Consider the following 9532-nt stretch of genomic DNA (forward strand, 5'->3'; position numbering starts at 1 on the left):
CTGTCTGTCTGTCTGTCTCTTGTCTATCTCTCTGTCTGTCTGTCTGTCTCTTGTCTATCTGTCTATATGTCTGTCTGTCTGTCTGTCTCTTGTCTATCTGTCTATATGTCTGTCTGTCTGTCTGTCTGTCTCTTGTCTATCTTTGTCTGTCTGTCTGTCTGTCTGTCTGTCTGTCTCTTGTCTATCTGTCTGCATGTCTGTCTTTCTGTCTGTCTGTCTGTTTTGCTCTCTCTTTTTGTTCTCATTTTAATTTGTTTATTCACTGCGCCAGTGTGGCAACCTTTTCTGTTGTTAGAAGTTATTCGCGACTGTCGCCATTAGCCCAGTCTGTCTCCAGTGGCCTAACACAACAGATTTGCTTTTGCAAATAATTCCTCCCTTTTCCTCCTCCTGTTATTTAGACAAATGACAGAAAACCAGTTTAAATCTAGTTTATTTCAATCGGCGATGCCATGCAGTTGACGTGCTAGACAATAGTTGTCCTCGATCCAGACCAGACGGGTTTATATTATTTAGAAAACGCATGGGGTATTATAATCGCAACGATTGCTGACAACGCGTAATTATTTCTGAAGGTCATTATCTTAACCACATGTGGAATTATCGCATCAATTGCTGTAGTAATTAGTGTGGATTATTTAATTTAGCCTGCGGCAGCAACCTCACGCTTCAAATGAATAACAATGTGACAAGATCATTACGCACGCTCAGTGTTTTATTCTGTTGCTATGGCAACGGCGGTTTGCATCGTGTGTGTGTGTGTGTGTGTGTGTGTGTGTGTGTGTGTGTGTGTGTGTGTGTGTGTGTGTGAGTGCGTGTGTATGTGAGTGCATGTGTGTGTGTGCGTGTGTGTGTGTGTGTGTGTGTGTGTGTGTGTGTGTGTGTGTGTGTGTGTGTATTGTGTGAATGTGTGCACTGGCTTGTTATGTTCATAAGATAATTACACAGGGATTATGACTAGTACTTGGCCTGTTTTCTTTTCACGCAACGTGTTGCGGGCTGGGAAAAAATAAATTGACCTCAATAATCTACAGTGCGTCGTCTGTGCCGCTGATTCTGCGCAGGTATGATTTGCCCCTTACAAGTCTGTGCAGAAAGCAACCAGGTTGTTTAATGTTTTGAGTGTGTTTAAGTGGAGGGCTGCTCTTACTCCTGTCAAAGAGCTTGGCCATGTTTGTGTTTGTCTGATGCGGGCGGGGAGATAGCTCTTTGGTAGCGGCTCTGACTTTGAAACCAGTGTGTCGCTATAGGCTGGGTTCAATCCTGACGTTCGACAAAGGATTAATTTCCCAGAGTCAACTTTGTGCAGACTCTCATCTTGTGTCCGAACACCCCCGTGCGCAAGCATGCGCACGATAACGATCTAAAGTTCTCTAAGTGGCCTAGGGAGGGATGGTCTTCCCCCCATGTAACAGCCTGGGCAGATCTGAAATGGTGAGACGCCCTGTTTTTCACGTATGTCTTTGAAAGTTGGCGGAGAGAGAGGAGGGGGGGGGGGGGGGGGTGGGAGGAGTATCTGTGAATGCTGTATTGTTCCATTGATTTACATAAATGCATTATCTGGAATCAATCCTATCATAGCTAACATTTGTTAAATGCCTGCTGCTACCTACTTTGTAACCCTGATTTGTGTAATCTGAAAACCGAACTGGGCGTTCCGTTAATGAATTCCAAAATAAACTCGTATTCCTTGCTGCGAAGTGCAGCATTTCTTGCGGTTTCTGGATATACGATGAGTTTATATGATTTTTATGCGTGATTTATGGGGAACATCTTTAAGGATGTTTTTATTATGTAAAGATTCGGTTTCGCTGAAGCGAATGCTAGGAGGAAGGAGATGCTCACATGCTTTCATTCGGGAATAATGAATTGTTTTACCTGGCTGAAATTAGTTCTTCGTGAGCAGAGATATTGTAGTAGGATTTATGTTCGTGAGGAACAAATAATTCCTCATATTTTCTGTGTTCACAGTGGCACGCAGTAATTTGAGGCCTCGTCGATAAAATGCCGTCTTGCTTTCTCCTTTCAGACATGTGTTGTCTGGCTTAGGGACAATGATGGGCGTGCCAAAAAATCAATAAAAAAACAAAAACAAATCCTACATGTGAGGTAGAGGTATAGTTTTAAACACTGAGGATATTTTATTTATTTAAAAGCTGACGTATGTGACGTAGACAACACCACACCCCCGCCCCCCCCCCCCCCACTATCCCCCCCCACACACACACTCACACATACACGCACGCATTCACACACGCGCGCACACTTGAACGCACACAAGCACATGCACACACACACACACACTTGAACGCACACAAGCACATGCACACACACACACACACACACACATCAACCCCCCCTACACACACACACACACACACACATACATACACACTCACAAACCAAATACGAACGTAGTACTTTGCAAGTCTTTCCCCCTTCTCCCCATCTAACCACAAATCTAACCCTTTTCGAACTTTTCTTCTGCCCTATTTTTTCAATCCATCTTGATGCTATTTCCGTAGCTTGTTAGCCATCACTTATCATGTCCCTGTGTAATCTGATCCTCTAGAAATCTTGCCTTACGCAAAAGAAGCTGACATCTATGTCCAATTAGTACAGTCCCCGTCGACAAATGTTGATATATGCACACGCTTGTTTGAAATATAAGTACCGTAATGTGGAAGTTGAGCAGAGAAACTCGGGGAAGTTTTGCAGTGTTAGAGACACCGGATGTTCTTCGATTTAGAATGATTGTTTTCTGGCCGTGATGGAAGTTACGCATTGAAGACAGTGTTACTTTGGCTTAAAGGAAATAAACAAAGGCTCTAAATGAAAGGAAGACTCTATTTGACATCTGTTTCGCATTTTCCTACGACATTTTTCTTGGAAGAAAAGCAACATTTTAAAACTTTTTAATTTTTTTTTTAAAGAAAGGCAGCATTTTAAAACTTAGGAAAAAACATTAACACTTCAAGCAATGTTGATGACGTCATTTAGGGTTGCTTTGCAGACGTTTCTTGGGTGATTTATGGAGAACATATTTAAGGAAATTTCTTTTTACACAATGACGGTGGGTCTCGATCCACGCAAAAAGCCTGGCAAAATCGTCAACACGGGAAGGGCTGGGACAATTCCTTTGTTAAATAACTTACCTAATTTTAGTTTCGGCTGTACCGGTAATTCAATATTTTCGTTCTCATTTTCAATCAATGACATCAAACTCAGCGGTTGATTTATTTTCCCTTTGATATAATTACATTATAGAAGAGGAATCCGAAAAATGTCTCTTTATTCCGCAGAAAACATCATTAGCGTAGCTTTTATTAAATTCGGTAGAGAGTTGTCTTTTGAATAGCAAACTGGTTGTGGTAGATAATGATAATAGATGGGGTTGTCTTATCAGCTGCGCATGTCGCTCATAGACATTCTTATATCTTGGCGAACTATTATAGATGCTTCGAATACCACATTAAAGGCACAGTGCGCCTCCCGTAAACAATCACAAAAACTGTCAGGCTTTTACACACAGTACAAACACCCTTCCATTTGAACGCTCACCAAACAGGAACATCCTAGATGCCCTACGTAAAGAGCGAGCAATTTTCAAAGAATTAATTTTGCGGATTGTGTCAGAGACAATCGGACCGTGGTGCGTTTTGGCGCTAGACCTAACTTTTAAAATCTAAATAATAAATTGACAGCTTGTTACACAAACATTCTTAAATCATAAAAGAATTCTTTTTTCATCAAGACAAGATCAGTACAATTCGAAGTTTTGAAAGTTTGAAAAAAGAAACGCCCGGAAGCAGGGTCACGCAAGGTCGTGGTTCTCGTAGCAGACGACGGTTTATGCCTATTGCCAGTTCCTCTGAACAGTCAAAAGCCATCGCGAGAGTTCTTGTGAACCACAGCCGTTTGTTTCGTGCATAGTCAGAGGTGCTATTGCAGATAAGCTCACAGCGAGTCGCATTCAAATTACTAACTGACGACTGCATTGTGAAAAAGGGAAACTGGATCACACGGGTTCACGATGGCTCAGGGGTAAGATAAACCACGCAAAAATAAATTCTTTGAAAATTGCTCGATCTTTACGGAGGGCACCTAGGATGTTCTCAATCGGTGAGTGTTTAAATGAAAGGGTGTTTGTACTGTGTGTAAAAGCCTGACAGTATCTGTGATGGTTTACGGGAGGCTTACTGTGCCTTTAAAGCACACTGTTGTATAATCATTTCGACAGGGTCTGATTATTCTGAACGATCTCTTAAATCGTGATAACACACACACACAGACACACGCACACACAGATACATCAAAACACGCACTCACGCACGCACGCACGCACGCACGCACTCACACACACACAAACGCACGCACGCACACACACACACACACACAAACGCACGCACGCACGCACGCACGCACGCACGCACGCACGCACGCACGCACACACACACACACACACACACACACACACACACACACACACACACACACACACACACACACACACACACACACACATTAGAAACAAAAGAAAACAAACATTCTTAGAAGGTGTGAGGTACCTTATAAGATTGGCATAATGGTTTCCGCGTGCGATTGTACCCACTTCAGTTGGGTTTTCCATCGACATTTTTTAATTTTTCTCTTGTCTTCCCTTGTTAGTTGGATCAGGACCTGGAGAGTACACGCCGCCTTGTGTCGATTAGGTATTTAACCAGGGGAAAATGTCCCTGTTAATTCGCCTTGAAAGTTGGCTCAAACACTGATGCGCGGGATTAGTCGACTAATCCTTTAACCTAGGACCCAATTTTCGCAGTGTTTTTCGATTGTTATTTAGTTGGTTCATATCAGTATCTGGTTCACGCGTTGAATTGTTGCATTTAAGTGAAGCTAACCCGTTTGATTTAAAAGCGAAGTAATCCACCTTGCATTTTTATTTGATTTCTCGTGCATCTTGTTCATCCACTTTAAATTAAAGATCGATAGAATAAGGTTTGGGTAAATGATTTCTGTTCCACATAAAAACTAAAATGATAGCTCTTAAGTCTCTTTTTAAGCCTGAACAAGCCTTGGGGTAAAGACGCCGATTATACACGCACAGTCTGGCGGTGACCTCACAAGTAATGTTCTCCTGCTGATATGACGAAGCAACCGGTGTAACACGAGAAACTTACTCCCACGAGATCTTTACTTCGGAGTAAAAATTTCGTTCGCAAACTTTACTCCCTTTACGAAAACATTACTCCCCCATAACACGAGAAAATTACTTTCCATGACAGGTGTATTCCGAGTAATCATTTCGTACGAAAATGTTACTGCCCTGACGAATACATAACGAATAAATTACTCCACCCTAACACGAACAATTTACTGCCCACGCCAACTTTTACTCCCTTGTCCCCTGTTAGTCCTGGTGGTGGTAGGGGTGGAGGGAGGGTTGTGCGACATTCTCTTGCGCGAGATCACATATTGGCATTATCCCTTCACCCGCATCTCATTTTCGCGTACGAGATTTTTTTTACTGGAAGTCAAAATTTCGTGGAGGGAGTAATTTTTTCGTTCCTTGGGGAGTTCTTTTCTCGTGCGACAGGGCTAGGAGTACTGGGAGGAAAAATTTCGTACGACATTTTTACCCCGGAGTCAATTTTTCGTGGAGTAAAAATTTCGTGTTACACCGTAACAAACTTTGATCTCGTAATTCTTTGTCAGTTATTGGGAGAACTGCAGAAGAAGTGATAGCATTTTTACGAGACGCCATTGTTTGAGTTATGACGTCTTCTCGAACTTTGGTTCGCACGTGACGTCACAACTGTCACTTTGGAAGAGAAGGTCAAGAAGAGACGTCTTGGTTTGTTTAGTAGATGTCGTTGGTAATTAAGATGATCGTTTGAACAGGAAGAAAGGTATCTTTAATCATCTTGGAAACTGTGTTTGTTTGTTAACTGTATCGTGAAATCAATGAATATTATCGTTTTGTCAATGATGACGCGTTCCATAAACTTACTTTTCTGTTGTAGTTTTTGTGTGTGTGCTCGCGTTCAAATATTTGCTCACAGAGCATTTCGGGTATCTTTCGCTTCTAACTCTGCACGCGATGCAGCCATGCAGTTGATAACCGGCACGGTTGGCCTAGTGGTAAGGCGTCCGCCCCGTGATCGGGAGGTCGTGGGTTCGAACCCCGGCCGGGTCATACCTAAGACTTTAAAATTGGCAATCTAGTGGCTGCTCCGCCTGGCGTCTGGCATTATGGGGTTAGTGCTAGGACTGGTTGGTCCGGTGACAGAATAATGTGACTGGGTGAGACATGAAGCCTGTGCTGCGACTTCTGTCTTGTGTGTGGCGCACGTTATATGTCAAAGCAGCACCGCCCTGATATGGCCCTTCGTGGTCGGCTGGGCGTTAAGCAAACAAACAAACAAAACATGCTGTTGATTTGCTGTATGTGTCAAAGTGGAAGGATGCTCTTATTCTAATGCAAACGCAAAACCAGACCTGTGGTGGTGTAAAGGAGGACATATTCGAGCAAGCATGCATCTTTAACGTGCGCAGTTTAGTTTAAACAGTGTTTATTCAATAATTTATGGATAATGTATAACAATAGTGACTGGATCAACGACAAGCTCAAGAAGTTTGAGGCACACACAAATCTCTTCCACATGGTACTCCTTCTTGGACAAAGAACGATCGAATTATACCCGGACTTCAAGCAAGACATGCACGTCCGTTAATTAATTTTATGTCGCTCGAAGGACTAATCAATTGAGGAATGTTTCTGAAAACTCAATTCATTCCAGTTGCAAGACCCTTAGCCCGGCCCTATCTTGCCATCGACTGTTTAATCGAATTTTGCAAAATGGCAACCCTAGCGTAGAAATTACGGCACCAGTCATCGGTTGTCTAGCCCCTTGGATTAGAACTGAAATTTGATTAGGAGAAAGGAATTCTTCGTTAACTTGATGGTCTTAATGGTAGTAAATCGAATGTCGTGGATTATTCAGTCCAAGGAGATTGTGGACTCCACACGAGAGCGTGTTTCCATTGGAATTTTTTCAGAATATCACGACGACGCTCGTTGGTTCTGAAGAGACACAGTTTTTACACTCCCCGTAAATGGGTGAGTAGGCTATCGGTTTCATTCTGTTTATGACCAGTTTGTCCGGGTTCTGTCCGCACTTAGATCTTTGGTGTTTAATGGGTCGATTGAGTTCAAATTTAATAATTATGTGTAATCTTGAACTTTAGCGTCGTAAATTCATAGCTCACAATCCAGTGGCATTTAAGCCTCCAATTTTTCAGAACCTGGTGTTGTAAGCATAACAAGTCATTTTAGATACCTTTGAAGTCACGGAATGAACTACACGGATGCATTTCGTTTTCATGAGTTTTAGAAGAAAAACTTCCATTTCGAAGGAGGGGAGGCAACTCAGTCGATATTACGACGGAAGGGATGCAACTCTCCCCGACGTATGCATTATCTCGTCATTTTCGTCGATCAAATGACGAAATTAATGAATTCTGCTTAAGTTTGGATCTCAATCTCAATCTCAATTTCACGATAAATACTCTTTGGCTTGATTACAGGGACTTATATCAAAACTAGGTAAAAACGGGGTAAAAACGGTCATACACGTAAAAAACCACTTGTGCAAAAACATGAGTGAACTTGGGAGATTCAGCCCTTGAACGAAGAAGAAGAAGAAGAAGAAGATGATGATTCATCCGATATGCACATAATTAATGCACTCATAAGGTCAAGTCGTCTGCTTTTGTTCGGTGATTTTGTTTCTTTTGTACCGTATTTTTCTTTCTTTTCTTTTTCTTTTCTCCTTATTTGTTTGACGGTTTATTTGTTTCTGTCTTTTTTTTCTCTTTTTTTTTTTTTTTATTGATTCTGAATAAAATTCATCTACTATTGCATTTTTTTTTATAGATCCATTTGGTTAATTTGATTAGTGCGTAAAGTGGAATGTAACACATAATTATAGGCAAGTAAGTGAGTGTGTGTATGCAGTTCTGTTAGCACTCTGTTTGGTTGTTGTGTTTGAATGTTCTATGTATTGAATGAACTCAAACCAAGATAATTATATTGCTATATTCCTGTGTAATGCACGTGGTTGAAATAAAATCTGATGTCTTATGTCTGTCTTATGACTTATTTTTGTCTTGCTGTCGATGTGCTTTTAACAAATCGGATGCTCGGCATTCAAATAAGCTCCGTCAGATCAGACTGGTCACCCTACACAAGGGGAGAAGAAAATACGAGCAAAGCCGTCGTAACATGATCATCTAAACAAATAAAATTAAAGCCTGACATTTTTGTGTTTGTTTTGTCGTTGTTTTGCTCGCAGCATTGACATTATATCTCAGGTGTCCGTGAAAGCGATAAAGATAAATATATTAGATTAGTTTCGTCAGTTTGCAATGTTGAACACAACAAATGAATACTCGAACAATTGCAGCTGTGTTTCCGGTTGTTTGTTTGTTCGTTCATGGGCTGAAACTCCCACGCCTTTTACGTGTATGGCCGTTTTTACCCCGCCATTTAGGCAGCCATACGCCGCTTTCGGAGGAGTGTTTCCGGTTAAAACGTGATTTGTTTTTGCTGTGAAACCTCTCCAGGCTTGCATTTTATTTTGCTCGCAATATCGAATTGATAACTTTGTCTCATGATAAACCCATTTCTTTTTCAGCTGTCTTTTGGCTCAGAAATAAGAACTCGAGTAACTTCCTGATCGCAGCTCAACCACTCGCAAAGATCCCTCGGATTGGCATCGTACATATCTCGTCTTTGACAGACCTTCCAAACGAGGTTTTACGTGACGTTTTATTGAAGTAATCCATTCTCCGTCCTTGTTACTACTAATTCATGTATTTTTCATGAGTCTTTGGGATCAGAAATAAGAAATGACTTCCTGATACCGCTACTAAAGACGCTCACAAAAAGCACCTCGGGTCAGAATCGTGCGTATCTCGAGCTTTTTGTGTGACTTTCTTCCACCAGAAGTAATTTTCTTCTGTGCGCTTTTTCATGGGAACCCTTTTATTTTCCAGCTGTCGTTTGTATCAAAAGTAAGAAATAATTTCCTTATTAATTCATAGACCCTCACAAAGAACACCTCGGATCAGAATCGTGCGTATCTTCTTTGCCCTTTTTCATGTGTAGCCTTTTATTTTCCAGCTGTCGTTTGGATCAAAAGTAAGAAATAATTTCCTTATTAATTCATAGACCCTCACAAAGAACACCTCGGATCAGAATCGTGCGTATCTTCTTTGCCCTTTTTCATGTGTAGCCTTTTATTTTCCAGCTGTCGTTTGGATCAAAAGTAAGAAATAATTTCCTTATTAATTCATAGACCCTCACAAAGAACACCTCGGATCAGAATCGTGCGTATCTTCTTTGCCCTTTTTCATGTGTAGCCTTTTATTTTCCAGCTGTCGTTTGGATCAAAAGTAAGAAATAATTTCCTTATTAATTCATAGACCCTCACAAAGAACATCTCGGATCAGAATCGTGCGTATCTTCTTT

The sequence above is a fragment of the Littorina saxatilis genome, unplaced genomic scaffold, assembly GCF_037325665.1.
Source record: "Littorina saxatilis isolate snail1 unplaced genomic scaffold, US_GU_Lsax_2.0 scaffold_719, whole genome shotgun sequence".
Taxonomy (NCBI): Eukaryota; Metazoa; Mollusca; class Gastropoda; order Littorinimorpha; family Littorinidae; genus Littorina; species Littorina saxatilis.